The sequence below is a fragment of the Sinohyriopsis cumingii genome, chromosome 10 (genome assembly GCF_028554795.1).
Source record: "Sinohyriopsis cumingii isolate HCF-2022 chromosome 10, ASM2855479v2, whole genome shotgun sequence".
NCBI lineage: Eukaryota > Metazoa > Mollusca > Bivalvia > Unionida > Unionidae > Sinohyriopsis > Sinohyriopsis cumingii.
The window spans coordinates 95,171,620-95,190,557 of NC_142970.1; positions in this window are offsets into that span (position 1 = coordinate 95,171,620).

Sequence of the window (18,938 nt, forward strand, 5' to 3'; positions counted from 1 at the left end):
GTTGACCCCAACTTCTAAAAAATTAGCCACAACAATAAAATCATCAGCAGTTTTCATCCCAAGAATGTACATTTGGAATACTGTGTAGTTTCTGTGCAAGTAAATTAGCACCGCCATCTACGCGTAAAAAACTTGAATAACACTTGCAGTCCTTATACGAAAGTATTACAGTGATATAGATTAGCTGTTACTTAGTCACAATATCTTAATGCCTGTTTACTTCAGTCAAGCCTTAAGCTTTTTGTTGATTGGCCACGATTGATGACATTCCTCGAGAAAATGAGGCTCATCTCGGAGAAGAGTGACATGAAGAGGAGCGACATGAAGAAAGGCTGCGTCCTTTGAGAATTTCATGTGTATTTGACCCAGAAGCTCGGGTGCCTGAGAGCCTTGTTTGATATGCCATAGATAAAGAAGCATGCATTGTATTGAACATCAACTACAGGTAAGCATAAACAAAGTACAGAAAAAAAACTGGTTAAAAGATACAAAATATGCATTTCCAGCGTATACATCGTCTTCATTATCACCCAAAACTCTACCTTGATGGTTGTCATATTCGTGTTGTTGAGAAGACCACATTTTTAGGGCTTAATTTCGACTGTAACCCAAACTTTTCTTCAACGTTTTAGGATTACGTATAAATAAAAATCCGTGGATTTAATAAGTTTCGTGGCAAACGCATATTGGGGAGAAATTGGGAAGATCTTGCTCGGGTTATACAGGTCATTAATAAGATCTAACTTTAGATTGTGCATAGATCTGCTTGTACATCTTACCTGCAGATGCTTGATCCGATACAAAATAAAGCTCACGATTCACGTTATCACCAATTTAGTTTAAAAACCGTGAGAACAAATTAGGGCGTCGTTTATTTGCCAAAGAATCGCAGGTGCTTACATATACACTCAATAGAACATCAGTTTCTTTGAAGTACGTCAGAGTAGCTTTCGGAGGAACAGTCCATATCACAAGATATTACAGTGATATGAACGAAATTGGTTCTTCATTATGCTACCAAACTATTTTTAATCCGTCTAACCTGCATATGATATAGTGTTTATGCACATATACCAAACCTTGTCCATTCAGAAACCAAATTTCATTGCATCTTTTTCACAAGAGTTCCACCTTGAGTAGAAACAATAAAATATCAGTGTTATAAATACTTTGAAATTCTTTATTTTCTCAGATATTAGAAAAACGTGATGTTCTCGTGCAATCTTAGAACAATATTCTGTAATCTTGGCTGCCTAATATCATTAATATAAAGGGTAATGAAATGGTAGTTAAAGCAAAAAAAGATCCCTTGTGGTCATCCGTTTCTGACTAGAATATTCGAAATACTGATTTCACGTGTTGATTTATTACATAGTCTTTACAATTTACACATGGTGTGTGCAGTTTAATGTTTTATATTAAACACATTAACACTTCACGTTATGTGATTCTGATTGGCCCAGATCAATCAATGAAATTCTTGCGCAGTATTCTCTTTACTGATCGGCTGCGATCGTGGGAAAATTTTCTTTACCCAGCCTTGTGGAACCTTATTGTTTTACTAATACTATGAATATTTTGGCGGCCGTATTTTGAATCTACTGACCAAAGAGAATCGGAAAAAGAGTCACGTCTTCCTGAATATGGCGAATTTACACCAACAGGGGTTCACTACGCCATGTATAGCATATAATGCTATGAAAATGACATAAAACCCCAGCTAAGAAGAACGACAAGTAAAACGAAGGGTATTGTTCATTTGAAAGTGGGTGTGGAGGTAGGGGTCAGTTGTATACCTATGTATATATATATATATATATATATATATATATATATATATATATATATATATATATATATATATATATACACACACAAGATTTGTCTAATGAATAGACAATATTTGTGTACCTGTAGTACGTGACGGTTCCTATTGTTGTTGTTGTAGGGTTTAACGCCATTTTTCAGCACACAATAGGCGATACATGGCGGCCAGTATTAATGGTGGAGGAAGAACCCGGGAAATCCCCGGAAAGAACCACCGATCCTCGAGAAGCTACTGGCAAGCTTTCTCACATACCCACATTGGCCAGATCCGAGACTCGAACCCACGCAGACAGAGGTGAGATGGCAGTGATCCGTAACGGAGAGCGCGTTAGACCACTCGGCCACTCGGGGCCCCATGACGGTTCCTATGACAGCTCCGTGACACCAAGACCGATATGGCGGATTACATGTAGAACGACCACTCATTTTGAGCGAATATTGAATGGATCGGTATAAATGACATTGAAATCATCTGTGCATGAAACAAACTTGGTAGTTTTAGCTATATTTCAAGATGTTTTCATGAATATTCAATGAGCTACAGACGGGCAAATAGCAGCAGGGGGGGCGAATCCGACATTTTGTCCAAACGTCATTTGGCTTAATTAGTACTTTCTGCACTCAGCGGATCCGGTGTCGTCAGCGCCTGGTAAAAAAAAAACGACGTCGTCGTCGTTGTCATCGTCGAGGGGCCAAATCGACAATTGTCCGGAACGTCATTTGGTTTAATTAATACCTTCTGCGCGCCGATCCCAGCGTCGTCAGCGTCCGGTAAGCACATCGACGACCGCGTCGATGTCATCGCCCCCCCTGCTGCTATGATCTTACAAACAGAGTGATCACTAACTCCTCCTCTTGCAGATCAATTAGGTTATTTGACTGATCGGTAATTCTAAAATTAATTCTCGTTAAAAACCGATTATGGCATCGCATATAGACCGGATTAATCGGACTCTCAACGATTAAAAATCCCGGAGGGGCTGTTGGTGAAAATGAATAAAGGATATACCCCTGTTGAGCTTGGTTTGATTGCTTGGTATCCACCTGGTAACTCCCTTCGATAACATCACACACTAGATTGATCGCTATCACCGATGCGATATTTACGTTGTACGGGGCAATATGCCTACCATCATCTCCGTTATCGTGTCTGAGGATATAAGTTGATGGGGCGAGAAAATCATTAAGAGATTTTCTTAGTTCTGGCGCGTTGTATCCTGGAAACCTAAAATCGGGTAAATCGGCTTCTGCGATATTATACTCGGTTAGGAATCGTTGTTTATTATCATCGCTGTTAGCGGATATTGTCCCGATGATTCGTTCATTGATATATTCCATGTCTGATATAAGTTGATTTAACACCTCAACGTGTTTTTGTGCTTTTGTTTTCCGTAGCTGTTCTAGTTGTAATTGGTAATAATGATTAATCTCGATAAAATACCTATTAATATCACTTAATTTAACTGTGCCCTCGGCGGACAATTTAGGAGTTTTCTTATACGGAAATATCCATTGCATGGTATTCCTGTCTTGAAATATAAACCTACTGGGTAATAACGCGTTTTTCATAATAGACAAATCAATTTGATAAGCGGGATCAATCTTATGATACGATCGCGTATTCGTGTGCAAGTCCGCGGGGATTTCATGAGGTGGATTCTTAGGCCATCCTAGTATGGTTCTTATTGAACTGTTATAAATATCAACCATATACCCCGGTGTGCTTATTTCAATCGTCGACGATAACGTCGGTTCATGAACCGTAATAGCGATTTTTGATTCTTTTCCTGTGATCGATTTTATCCTGCGTTGAAATTCTTTATTGATTTGCTCTATTTGGTATGACCCAGTTGGTATTGTAACCTCCTCCCAGTTTGGGGTCCCATCGGGTTTATTTGTCCGTGCAAAAACCAGCGAGTTATTAGGTTGTTGTCCGTTAAATGCGTTCGCTCGAATATTAGGCCAACTGTGATATATTCGCAATTTTGCCAGCGCTATTTCCTTCACTGGAACCGGCGACGGGAAGTTCACACTGAATTCGGGTTTCGTTGACGTTATCGATATCATATTTGTTTGTACCGGAGTGGTGTTCTCCGCGATCCGTTGAAGCAACTGAAACCCTTCGGGGTTCAGCGACATTATTATTATTCGTTGTCTTTAGTGTCTAATTTCAGCAACCAGGTGGTTCCGGCTTCCAGTTAAAAATCCTCGATTTTTGACATCGCGGAGCTATACAACTGGACCATCGTGGAGAATTCAACATCGGATACGAACAAATTATCAATCGATAACGAGATCAACCCGGATAATTTCGAGTATGCGTCGGATACTATTTGATGTTTTACTGTATACTCGTTGAGTTTTTTCTGAAAACACGATGATATCTTTCTAGTGATTGCGTTGGCGACTCCAGCAACTGTTGTCATCGCGGAGACAGCGATTGGAACAGCGATCGGGGCTATCGTGGTCACCGTGGATAAAATAACACCGGTGCCAGCTACTATACCCGACACCGAGTACACGACCGCGTCGATGGCGGTTATTTTACGACGGTATTTTTTTATTTTTGCACGGTATTGTTCGGAAAGCGTTTTTAAGTTCGCGGAGAATTCTTTTGCGGTATCGAATCGATATTGATGTGACGTCGGTGATACCTCTGATTCAATTACCTTGGTGGTCATTTTTATTTTAAAAGAGCTAGTGTTTTTAATTACTTAGATCCACTACAAATTCCGCATACCATGTGATGTTTGCCCTAAATAGACTGCTATCAACGGCTTTAATTATAAACCGTTCGATTGTATCCTTGTCGATGATTGTTGATATTGTATTGTTAAACCCGGATGAACTCGGCGATGATATACTGAACTGCATCGCCGAAATCAATGTCAATCGATAAATACCCTTAACAATTGCGGTGACATCTATTGCATTACGCGTAGGAGTCCAATCGAATGATCCGTATTGAACCGTGTATACGCCACTGCCGATGATCCCATGAGGTGTTTTCATTTTTTCGAGTTGCTCTGTCATTCTAGGTAGTCTGTCCTTAATCGCTTCAACATCAGTTTTGATTGTTTTTATTTCCCCTCCATACGCGTCTACATTTTTTTTGTTCGCTTCAATATTAGTTTCGAGTTGCTCTGTTATTCTCGGTAGTCCGTCTTTAATCGCTTCAACATCAGTTTTGATTATTTCTATTCTCCGCAAATTCGCGTCTATATTATTCTTGTTCGTTGCAACATTAGTTTTGATTGTTTCTATTTCCCGTGTATTCTCGGTCATACTTTTTTTGTTCGCTGCAACATCAAGTTTGATTGTTCCTATTTCATATGTATGCACGTCTATACCTTTTTTGTTCGCTGCAACATCAGTTTTGATTAATCCTATTCCCCGCCAATACGTGTCTACATTTTTTTTGTTCGCTTCAATATCGGTTTTGATTGTTCCTATTTCCTGTGTATGCGCGTCCACACCCTTTTTGTTCGCTTCAACATCAGTTTTGATTGTTCCTATTTCCTGTGTATGCGCGTCTACACTCTTTTTGTTCGCTTCAGTATCAGTTTTGATTATTCCTATTTCTTGTGTATGCGTGTCCATATTATTTATGATCGTTGTAACATCAGTTTTGATTGTTTCTATTTTCCGTCCATGCGAGTCTACATTATTTATGATCGTTGCAACATTAGCGCCAATTATTTCTATTTCCCGTTCATGCGCGTCTACACTCCTTTTGTTCGTTGCAACATCAGTTTTGATTGTTTCTATTTCCTGTCTATACGCAGTGATATCATTTATAGTTGTTGTAATCTCATCCGGTCTGGTATTTTTTTTACCAAAGAATTTATCAAAGTTGTCATCGATCCTGTTAACATTTTTCCGTAACGAGATAAATTGACCCGACAGCGTTGCAAAATCCAAAATAGCACCCATTATTGCTGAAAGATTTGGTTCGGTTACCGCCGGGGTCCCGAAAAAACTAGCGGTAGTGAGTTGTATATCGGTGATAGATTTTTTCACCTCGGTGGCAGATTTTTTCACCTGCGCGTCAAGTTCGGTCACCGATCTATCCAACCTTATAAAACCGTCTTTGACTAATGTTACCGCCGATATATGTTCACCCGGTTTGAGTCGTCCGTCGCCGGTATACAGCGCGATAGTGCCCTCGGCGGCGTCACGCTGTCGTGTTAAAACGTCATTCAGCGACACATTACCGGATTTCAATTTACCCTGGCGGTCTTGAAATACAACTATTTCGCCTGGGTCAACACTGGTTAAATTCAACGTATCAGCGATTTCATCCTCGATTAGTTTTTTTATGTCATCGGTGGCGAGCGTTTCCGTGGATTCTTTCAGCGCCGAAACCGGTCGCCCCCAAATATCAATCATCGTTATTGTAAAAAAAAACGGCGTTTCTAATTAACCCGCCGGGCCTCTACGACCCCACTAGTGTATTCGTTTACAACCACATGAGGTGGTTTCCGCGATGATGAAATCGCCGCGAGTACGTTCAATACCTCACGGCCACATATCGGTGGGTCACTTAATTGCTGCGTTGGCAGCGTGGAATAAAAAACCGGGGCTGAACACGCCCGGATATACCGCATGAACTCGTTCGGCGGGGCTAACCCGTATGAATCAAAATAGACGATCGCACGCGGATCAATCGCGTATGCAACCCAATGAGTTCCCGCTCCGGAGGATTTATCGAGGTTAATTATGCCGGTTTCAATATTCCTTGGTGCCGCCGGTAATTGATCCCTCATAAAAACACCTCTAAAGTTTTTTATCGCTAACGCGTCGGCGGCGTCTATTAAATCAAAATTAGACATTGGAGTCATTGACTCCTGAGTCAATAAACGGTTCCCGGTAGTCTTAGACCCTTTCCCGAATACCATGAATACGGGGTTCCCGGTAGTCTTAGACCCTTTCCGGCCACGGGTCGTTTTTTTTTTGTAGCCTTTCCCGGTTGCCTTCTTTAATGCCATTCCCGCCGCGGTACCAACGGCCCCCAACGCAGCCGCCTTAGCCACTGCTGGTGCGGCCGCGGCAATCAACGCTGGAATCGCAGCTAACAGCGGAAATATCCCACCGGTCTTTTCCATGTTTTTAATTGCTGCGGCTGAAAAATCTATTTGAACACCCTTTTTATTCTTCATCGCATCATTGAAATGTTTTATTTGACGCGCCGTCAACGATATCTTATGATTACCACCCGCCATCTGCGACGGCTTCAGCGTTATTGTGGTTCCGCATTGTTTAGCCGACTTTGATCGTAATTTCTTGACTTGACCATCAGTCAACTCTACACTGACGACACTATACGACATTTATTGTAAACGCGTTTGTGCTTTCAATTACATGTTTTCCACTGGCGCATCAACGATTCTCATTCGTCCACCAACGCCTTCTAGCAGCATTGATTTATCGCTGAGAATGACAGCAACCGCTCTGTAATTAACACCACCCGGGGCTATACGAGCTCGGAAGTGTATATCAACGACGGATTGTCTCGTTAAATCAAGATGTTCCAGCGAAAAATAATAAATCGGATACAGCTTTTTAAAATCAAGTTGTGATATTTGCAAACCAGTGTCGACGTTTTGATCACGACCCATATATGACAGCAATCGATGATACACACGTGCGACATGGTTGTCGCCGTAATTAAGCTGTATATCCTCGGATGGTTCCTGTTGTCCGTTTATTCTCAGCGAAACATCCCTGACTCCTAATTGATCAAATATCATATGGCTGCGTTCTTGACTGCCCAATCGTTCCCTATTCTGTAGCGCTATGAATATATGACGCGGGGCTGAAACACCCTGTTTTGATGCCAGGTGCCATGTAAACGTATCGGCGACGTTATCCTCTTTAGCATCAGTTGTTACCGCTAGCCAACTCAACAGCGATTTCCCTCCCTGTTCCATAAATGCTAACAATCGTGCTTCCGTGGTAACTGATGGAGTCAGCACCGGCATCCACAATGCTATTTTAGTTAAAACGACTTTACCGTCAGCGACACCAGCAGCACGCCATATTGCATTGTTATCATCGCCCCTTCGCGTTAGCGCGATTGTATGCTTAGCCCCATAGATAACTTTTCTGACATTTCTGCAAAACCCAAATATGTGATGGAGTGGAATCGCGCATGAAAACGTTCGGCGTGGTCTTTGCAACATTGTTACTCGTGCTGCGAATCCCATATTGTAATTATTGTTAAGACTTTTCATAATATTGAACTCAGCGCCCGGTCTTGCTCTGCGGTCTGGATTGGCTGCTTCAGCTTGATTAGCAAATGCGGTATCTCTTTCCACTAGCACGTTGACGTACTGAAGATGATCAGCGTTATCGGCGGAGTCCTTTGCGAACATCTTAGATGGGCCCGCCGATCTTGTATAATCATCCGAGTATCTCGCTAACCCAATTATCGTCGTTGCAACATCAACCTCGCGTTCTATTGATTCAATTTCTCGCCCGTCAATAAGATATCTGGCGCTCTCAAATAACGCCATGATACCGTTGTTGACGAAACCAACTCGAACACGATCGTCATCTGCGTATGGTGCATTATCGGCAGCATTTGTCACGAGTTCTCCCTCAATTTCGATAAACGCTTCACATGGCAGAAAGTATCTACTGGTATCTTGGACTTGAAGTTCAATTCGCGATCGTAGGTCAGGTTGCGCTGCATAATAAGAATAAAATTGATAATCACGGACAGAATCATCCCTGCGCACTGGGGCATCCATATCAAACGCGGGATCAGCGGTTCGCGCAAACATTTCTATTATTATTCATGTCGATGTTTTCAATTGCGATTTTTTCGTCGTAAATTCTTTGAATTCTGTTTAAGACCACTCCCCCGCTATTGCGTTCATGGGCGCGTTGGTGAGTGACTGAGCCGCCAACGACTCTAGTTTTTCTTCCACGGCGTTATTTATTACTTTACTGACATTTGCAGGCATCACCGTCGTTGATGGCATCACCGGTGGTTTTTGTTTTTTTCTTCTCACCAATGACATTAGTTTGTCCTTTGCTGCAGAAAGCGCCTTTCCGGCAACATCTCCAATAGCACTAATACCCTTATCACGAATAACATCAATAGCCTTCATTCCTAATTGTTTGGCTAACGGCGCTACTTTTGGAGCCATTCTTGTAAATAACCCCGCAATGGTGCTACCGAGACCATCTCCATAGTACGCGCGGTAAACAGGCAATCGCGAGTTTACCACGTAGACGAGTACTGGTTTATCATGGTTGTAGTGTATGATCATCCTTATTAAAAACACCAGTTTTCCAATTAATCATCCACTAACTCGTCTATGAGCGTTCGATATGCATTAATGTCCATAATACCGCCCGCAAATAAACGCTTGCAAATATCAGCGGCCTCATTGATTATTTCCGGAGAGTTATTTCCGGCTCGTTTTCCTCCGATTAGTACTTCCAGCCGTGATATATCACTGAGAACACTACCAGGACAAGTAACACTAGCGTTTCCAACTAAGCCGCTGCCTAAATATCCATTTCCGGTTGTTTATTTATCCACTCTACTCAATACCATCTTTTTAAAATCCTCAAAATCATTGCGAATATTTTTTGTGATTTTAAATTTGCCGCGTTTTGCCAGGTATACTTTTTTTTATCCAATTCTTGTCATTTTTTATGTACTCTTTATACATTTTGTTTACAGCGTTTTCTCTTAGATCAGGTGAAAAATTCAGCGCGGTGAATCTAGCTAATTCAGTGACATCTAAACTTTTAATTTTATTGTATACATCGTGTGTAAATATACTTTGTGGTGAATACATTTTTTCTATAGTAACGTCTCCTTCCTCTTCTTTAGTATCACCTTGTCGTCGTAGTTCTTCTAGTACTCGTTCTTTTTGTCGTTGTTGCTGTCCAGTAGTTGTTATATCCACGGGAAGTGTTTCCAGAGACTTTTTTGTTTGTTCGGTCTCTGCTGCTATCTTTTCAAGTACAGGAAGAAGAGGCACTTCTCGTCGCTCGCCCTCCTTAGGAATATCTCCATATATTGCTCGTTCTGTTGCCGCTGTAACATCCTTAGTCGCTTTAGTTACCGGGGCAAATAACTGTTCACTTCCAACAGCAAAATCAGTTTGCATTTGTTGCCGCGTTTGAAGTTTTTCTCTCACTCTGTCTCGTAACGGTATAAACTTTTTAAGCGCTGCTAGCCGCTCTCTGGCTAGCCGAGTAGTAAGTGATTCACCTACCATTATTGTAAATTGATCCGCAATTTCAAATAAAATTTTCTAATTTTCCGCCGAGTCTTTCCATGGTGGCAGAAATATATCGAAGCGAAAGTTGTGTCATAATGATAAGATTTTCAATATATATGCCAGGGTAGCCATACTGGAGATCTGATCACCACCATTTTCCTTTAGGACCAATCTGAGATTACAAGAAGTCTTTTAAAGAAAACCCATGCCAATATGGCCATTGGTTCAGGTGAAGTTGTAATTATAAGGAGTTTTTCTAGATGTTTACGGTCTGATCACTACCATTTAGAACTAACAACATACGAAACACACTTAAACCCAATGTTGAAATGACCAGCCTTTACAGATATTTTCAAAATGGCACTATATTTCCATGCTGTGAACATCAGATTGGCGACAGCATACTGATAGGACAAGAAGTAATGATAAAAAGATTTCAAAGATGGCCACTATATTGGCCGCTGTCAGGCCAGCACATTTTACAATTAGATCCAATTAGACATCACAAAAAGTCTTAATGTAAAACTCACAATGATTTGACCGTTCATGTCAGTGAAAATTTACAATTTAAGAAATGTATTGGGCTTCCATTCTAGACTAGTAGCTGTTTGGTTTAATGGATAGGTAATTAAAAACGTTATAGTACGACTTTATCGAAAAAAAAATAAACCATTACTTTTTCACATCACATGTATATAATGTTACATTGGTATGCCGACTTCGTCACGCGACGTGGGCACAGGTAACTTCAAGCTGAGGCTCCCCACAGGGGTTTCGTCTATAATCCTCCTAATGTTTTTAATCTTACTAGAGATCTCGCGGCGTTTTTCATAAAGCTGCCCGAGTTTTTTTCGTATTGTTTCAACGGCAGTGAATAACCCAATGAATACGCTTACGTCATTGCCATACAGGTTCTCATTAATTGTATGTTGTAATCGTTTTATAAAAGAATACTCGCGGGCTAGCGTAAAACGCCCCCGCTTCGATTGCTCGTTTATAACCTCATAATCGGATAATATTTCCTCGCTGTTGAGCCTATCAGATAATACAATTCCTTGATTTTTTAATTTTGAAATCTCAGTTAATATATTATTGATGTCTTGGGGATCCATATTCTTATAAACATCTTATTTCTAATATCAAAAATTTTAATAAAATTATTGGGGGGTCATTTTTGACCCCGTTTTTTGTATGGACAGTACAATGCCGTAAATCTCCACTCGATGTTGCAGAAATGTTTGTGGCAGATTACAGGCATACATGGACAGTACAATGCCGTAAATCTCCACTCGATGTTGCAGAAATGTTTGTGGCAGATTACAGGCATACATATACTTAATTATGGACAGTACAAACAATGACGGGGGCGTGGTTTGCACTCAACCGAACCAAAACGCAACCCATAAAAATCAATCATGGTTGCGTAGTTGGAAAAAACCAACCGCGCACACTATGAATGATAGTGTGTGGGCTGCGTTTTGGTTCGTTTTGAACTTCAACGAAGGGGGCTTTATCCCCTCCCCCCCAATTATGTAGAAAAAAAAACATCTAACCGTTTCCCGCCAGGCAATTGCCCGCTGCGAGGCGCGAACCCGTAAATTGTTGACTCGAGTTTCATAGTCAAACATGTTTGCATCGGACTACGGACGCACCTAACAAATAACGAGTTTTTAAAAAATATAAGCACGTAGTGCGTTCCAGGTGAACGCGCATAGGTAACTCATTTACATTGAAACAGACGACAATTTGCAATCACGTGACAGCATAACTCTATCATGGCGACTTCGTCATACCCTCACGAGTTATCCCCCTTCAGATATGAAAATCGAATTCTATGTCCGTTTTTACTTGAGAAAGCTGTTTGATATACTCGTTCTGCAACAAATCGTACTGAGGCGCTACAAATGTCAAAATATTTTCCTGCCTCATTCATTGACTGAAATATTTTTTCCTCGTGCGTTGATGTATCAAATGATTTGACGCCCCTTGCTGCTTTTGAGTACTTACCAGTCTGGCCTTTTTTAATATTTTCACTCTGAGAGATAGCTTGCAGATTACACAGTCTGTTATTTTGATAATTAGAATCAATGTGATCAATAACGAGACTGTCTTTGATCAATTCGTGGAAACATTCATAGATGATTCTGTGACAGAGATATTTTTTCCCTCCAGCAGTAAACATTAAATACCCGTGATTGTTTTTCCATCCAACCGGTTTTTTTAGTCTGCGGTTTCTAACAATGCCGTCGCAAGATGCCTCGTAATTGACGAGCAGGGGATGCGGCTGAAATTCTTGGTCCATTTATATAATAATACTACTTGTCTAATTTATTATTTGGTTTAATTATAAATCTTTCAACATAGTCTTGGGGGGTTTTGATGACGGAGTCAGCGGTGGGGTCAATGACGGCGTTTTTAATTCGTTTGTCATAATAGCGTTTTAGTTCCCTGTATCGCTTTCCGCCACAATTAATACACAACTGCGATTTTCCTCTTACACCAACGTGACAAACCAAGCACGGGAGGGGGCCAAGAGAACCATTACGAACGCTTTGTAAATGATACCCGCAGAATTCACCTCTACATGATTTATTGCACGGGGTTATCGACCCAATCATCAACCATTTGCATTTATTCATTATACTATATTCTTTTATTTAAATACTTGTTTTAATTATATGGATGAGTTCGAGAGATTAGCAGTAATTAAGCCCTGGAAAAATATTAAATTCAATCTTGATAGAGTCCTCAAGGACGCACCAAAAGCGTTAATAAACGATAGAACCCTGTTGAGTAAAATACGCGATTGTATCGATGAATTCAAGCGTGATGGTGCATCTCATAGTTGGTCAACATTTCGAATTGATGGCGTTGTTGATGCTACCATGAACGACAACCGCGCAGCAACGATAATATCACAACTTGACGGTAAAAAGTATTTCTTCAGAGTAAAATTCATTGTCCGGGTGGAATCAGGTGATTGGATCATACGTGATAAATTTGAACCAGTTCTCAGCGACAAGAAAACAGTCATTGTTAGCCGCGACTCCAAGCCGGGGCTGTTAACCGGAATTGACAGACCATACTATGAACGAGCGTATCCTGAAACAGCAGTTGTTTATGGAATATACCCGTTAAATAAGAAACCTGATATCGGAAAACTAGCGCCGATGAAACAGTCAACGGGGATAAATTGTGTAGCAGAACGAGTAATAGAGCATTTTACAAATGCGTGTCGAGGAAACAAATTGACTGATTTACGACGTAGCAAAATCAACCAGTGGGAACTAACCGTAAAAGAGCGTGGAGCAACCATCAGCGACATAGCGAGATTAGAAACGTCGTTGAGATTTCCAATAACCGTTACAACAATAACCGGTGAAGTATTATACGAATCAAAGTACAAATCAAATGGGGCCCCAATCAAAATTATTGATCATAACGAACACGCATGGACGCCCGCGATCACAGTGTTTCCACGGGATAGAACGGTAAAGTATATCCCGGGGGAATTTATACAAGATGGTTTTCTCGCGGAGAGGAAACTATTTGATGCTATCGCTTATTTGTGTAAAAACGACCCTGTATCAGTGCGGTTACTTCGCAGCGCTGATACCTTTGATCAGTTTGTAAGACCAAACGGTGAATTATATCGCACTGAAGCATTTCACAACAGGATGAAAAAAACCGTCATGGAATTTGAAGAGCATGATGAACAACTGCTAACAAATTGTTTTACAATTCCATCGGTTGCGGCTCATGTTGCAGCGAGGAAAAATGCGTGGGGTCCAACGCGCAAGGAATTTCTACCGGATGTACAATCCAGTTGTTTGGAATACTATCACGGTGGACTATGGAACACTGAATACAACCGCGACGCTATGATTTCCGTTGATATGGTTGCCTGTTATCCAGCGAGTTTTCTCGGGTATGGATCCGCCGCTGAGTATTTCAAACGATTTGGACACCCCAGACATGAAATGACTCGTGTTGCTATTAATGGACCACTGCCTGATTTTGATTTAACCGGATTCGCTCGCATAGTATCATTTGAGTTCGCGGCAGGACTTCATCGCTGTTGCTATATTTGGATCGGTAGACACATGGCTGAAAAGAAGTGGCTGCCAATAGCGCTGCTACGGTATATGATTGATTGTAGCATGCTAGTTTCGTTGATTGTCAGTGACGCGATTATATCATACCGGGCGCAGACTGAAGTCTGGTTACCAGAACCGGAGCGTCTAGATAGCATAATTGACGAATCCAGAAAACACATCGATGCCGACGAGGAATATATCATCGAATGGTCCAGGAGGATATTCAACCAACGAAACCGCGAGGCAAAAGATCTCCGTAGAAGAATAATTGGTAAGTTCACACAAGGTGGAAAAAACTGCGACTACAAACGATATTGCTCACGGCTGATTATAGATGACGCAGAATATGATTTCGTAATCAAGGACGCAGTGGCGAAAAATAGATACGTGAACTGCGAAACAGCTTTCTTGTCCAATGAAACAAGGTTGGGTACAGTTGTTACCTACAGCGATGGAGACAGCCCGGCATACCCGCATTTGAGGGCGTCTATGCTGGGTTACGCCGCTATCAATTTATTCTCGATGATAAATAGATTTCCTGACACCGCCGTTAGAGTAGCCGTTGATTCGTTTTATGTTGACGTAGCGTATAAGGAAAACGTAGCCGAGTTTACTAGTCCGGACGAGAGTTGGGGTACATGGAGAATTAAAAATGAAATACGACGCGATTATTCCCCGTCAGCAGATGTCGCCGTTGAAAACAATTACCTACGCGGTGATAAATTGTCAGAATGGTCTAATGCACCACCGTGTTCTGATCCAATTTGTAGACACAAGACGGTTTATTTAAGCGGCTGTGGCGGGTCAGGAAAGACGACTCGGGCAATTGAATTATTTCGAACGCGGGCAAGTATAATCGTGCTTACACCGACCCATAGACTAGCGCGAGAGATAAAACAACGAAATGTTGACGCCGTTACTTATCACAGCTTTTTTCGATACAGCGGCGGTGAGTGGACTCCTGATCGAATGGGTGAAAAATTTATTCCTGAGGTTATCATCTGGGACGAAATATGTACTGTTTCGTTAGACGTTTTACAAATGTTTCTTGAGTGGTTGCTGCGCGCGAATACAGCGGTAATCATGTGTGGCGACCATGGCCAACCACCACCATTTGTCGGCGAGGGTCCACATGATTGGTTAAAGGGTTTTGTGGACTATTATGAAGAAACCGATACTGATTACCGGGCACTTGATGAACAACTGCGCGAGGTTAAAAAATTAATCAGATTACAGCCAGATAGAATTCAATGTGAAATAATCCGCGAGGTGATTCCGGAAACACCGTTAAATGAATTCTGGGAAACATGGAGACCAAACGATTTGATTGTAGCGAGTAGAAAGATAGTCAGAGACACACTTCAGCGGCAGTTTTTTACGTTGCATAAGGAAAAGTTTCCAACGCGTCCAGTGCCGTTATGTTATAGACCCGCGGATACACGGCGACAGAACATTGAAGTTGAAATCCCGGGCCGGACAGAAAAACAAATTCTCGTGCTGAATGATATCGTGCTCGTTGATATCAGCGTCGTCGAGGACGCGCTACGTGCTGATAAATCCCCGTGGACGCTAGGATACGCAACGACAATACATTCCTCGCAGGGACTGACTATCACGGATACAATTGTTTGGATGGTTGATAATCGCATCGAATGGTCGAATCTAGTCTATCTTGCAGTGTCCAGAGTACGAAGGATAAATCAGCTTCGAAGAATTGTTATTGACGGAGTCAGTGACGGAGTCACCATCGATGCAAGCGTCATTGATAGAAAACTCTCGGGTTACCGCCAACAGGATAAAAAAAAACAGCGGCATTTTGATATTGATGCCGAATTAATAATTGCGTTACGACAACAACAGAATAATCACTGCGCGAGTTGCAATTGTATAATGAGTTGGCGCTATTCGGATAAAGACGCTCGCCAATTTACCGTGGACAGGATCGATAACAGTCTCGGTCATGTCAAAAACAATGTGAGGTTGACATGTCTTGAGTGCAATAGACGCAACGGCGCTAGTTAAGACCACGCGGGGGTAATTGAGTATCGTCAGGTATCACTTGTAGTTGCTCGCGTGTAAATCCGCGCTGAGGAGCAGTTGAATCCAGTCTATAGATCGGTGGTCTACCAGTTGATCGTGTTATCGTTGATATGTTATGTGTGGTAACACTCCAGATAGGATCAGTAGCTCTTTTTTTACCGCCTTCAAGCTCTCCTGGTTCATACAGATATCTAACAGTGACATCGCCGAGAATCGGCTTGGAAACGCTATCTATTTTTGATCTTCCGGGTATATACTTTTCTTTAATCGCGTCGCTGGGCTTCATGTTGATTGCTCGGGTAATCTCGTTATTTAACGCTGAAATTACGCCTGGCAACCTTTTGACCCATTCACGAGATCGTTTTTCTTGGATGAATTCCTTCGCGTATTGATATCCAAATAACCGTTCAGCAAGAGTCCGATTGAATCGTTCAACAATTGCCTGATCACGATGTAGCGCAGTATGACCTCGTCGTACCGCGACGCTATGATGTTTCAGCGTTGAAAGAACAGCGCCGCGAAATTCACCACCGGGATCAACTTGTAATAGATTTGGCCAGCGCAGAGGACCTCTTCGATAAATTCGCTCAAACGCATCGGCTACTTCAGTTGCTGACTTTGTTTTCAACGGCTCCGCTTGTTTATATCGACTCGCAACATCAACTACGGTTAGCGCGTATTTGTAACCGTTGTCATGCGGCAGAAATAGTATATCAGCCTGATGAACTTCATTAGGTACGCTGACATCAAAGCGCGAAAAGTTGATTTGTTTAGGCGGTGGTAGATAAATTTGCCATATAGCCTGTTTGGATAACCAATTAGCCGCAGTGGTCCTCGTTACTTTTGCAGCGCTTGCAAGCTTACCAATTGCGGCCTTCCCCTTCCAGTATCCTCTCGGAGAATAATAGATGGATTCCATATTGTTATTAATTACCAGCGCCCATCATTAATTTACCTTTCATAGCCGATTTTACCAACCATGAGGCCAATTTTTCTTTGACGGATTTATCAGGAATAGCATTTAACGCGTGAATTAATTTTACGTCCGCGATATGACGCTGTTGCAAATCGCTACTTTTGTAAGCAACATCATGAGCATGACACGCCTTATCGATAGCGTTTATTGGATACTCACCGGGTTTGGGCTGATTTTGATCATCGAGTCTGATATCTAATCGTGTTCCGGGGCCACAGTAGCTATATCCTGGAAGGTGCTTTTCTCCTGGATACTTTGCCCACGGTGTTCCGGGGAGTTTTGATAACCTGGCTGCAATATCACCTCCTCGCTTTTTTTTAAAACATCCCCGGGTTTAATAGAAATAAATCTAAATTTCTTTGTACCGCATTGTACACACTTGCCAGTAAGCGCCGATCTGTTATTTCTTGTTGTAACGGTTGTCATATCATTTGTGCCAGTACGCACTCTACACTTTACACAATATAGATCCATAATTTATGTATAGAGACATGAATATAATTGACTTTTCAGCGACTAAAACAAGAGAACCAGTTAAGCATGTTGCAGCGTTACCAAACTCGATCCGGATGATTATCATCGGACCATCTGGATCCGGCAAGACGCAATTGTTACTCAATTTAATAATGAGATGGATGAAGTGGGATAAGTTGTATTTAATCGCCCCTAGCGTAGATGATCAACGATGCTACGAGGTGTTGAAAGATTTCAACGAGAATGCATCAGCGATCGCTAAAAAAAATGTCATCGAGTTTATTACAGATATCAATGATGCACCAGGTATCGATGATATTGATGGCGACGTTAACAATCTAGTCGTGTACGATGATGTTATGTTAGACAATCAAAAAAACCCAGCTAGGATATTTTCCAGAGGCAGGCATAAAAACACTGACGTGATATATGTCACTCAACGATACACTCAGATTCCAAAAGTAATCAGAGACAACTGTAATATTCTTGCTGTATTCAACGGCGTTGACACACACACGCTACGAAATATTTGGCAGACATGGTGCGGCGGTGACATGGACTTTAATGTTTTTCGAAACTTTTTTAGTCATGCTCAGTCGACCCCACATGGATTTGTAACGATAAATTTACATGATCCTCGGACACGATATCGTATCGGACTTGACCAAATATTCGGTTAAATTGCAAATAACCACTTAGCAGCAGGGGGGGCGATGACATCGACGCGGTCGTCGATGTGCTTACCGGACGCTGACGACGCTGGGATCGGCGCGCAGAAGGTATTAATTAAACCAAATGACGTTCCGGACAATTGTCGATTTGGCCCCTCGACGATGACAACGACGACGACGTCGTTTTTTTTTTACCAGGCGCTGACGACACCGGATCCGCTGAGTGCAGAAAGTACTAATTAAGCCAAATGACGTTTGGACAAAATGTCGGATTCGCCCCCCCTGCTGCTCAAATAATTCGCCATGCTTAGCTGAACGAACTACATGTATAGTATATCATATATAAAATATTAAAATAAATTCATTAATGCACAATTTAAGGCCGTATGCAAAGAAATACGTTTACGGAGGTGAGACAAAATACATTTTGCGGTATTACAAGAGTTAACAAATAGTTTGAATGAAACCGTCATTTATTTCAACATCAACATACAATGTGGTGGTGGTTATTTAACGTAGGCAAAGTATTTCACGCTCCCCTAGTACATATTTCGTATCCCCCTCCCCAGTACACAAAGACACACACACATGTCTGTGTTTTCAGTGATGA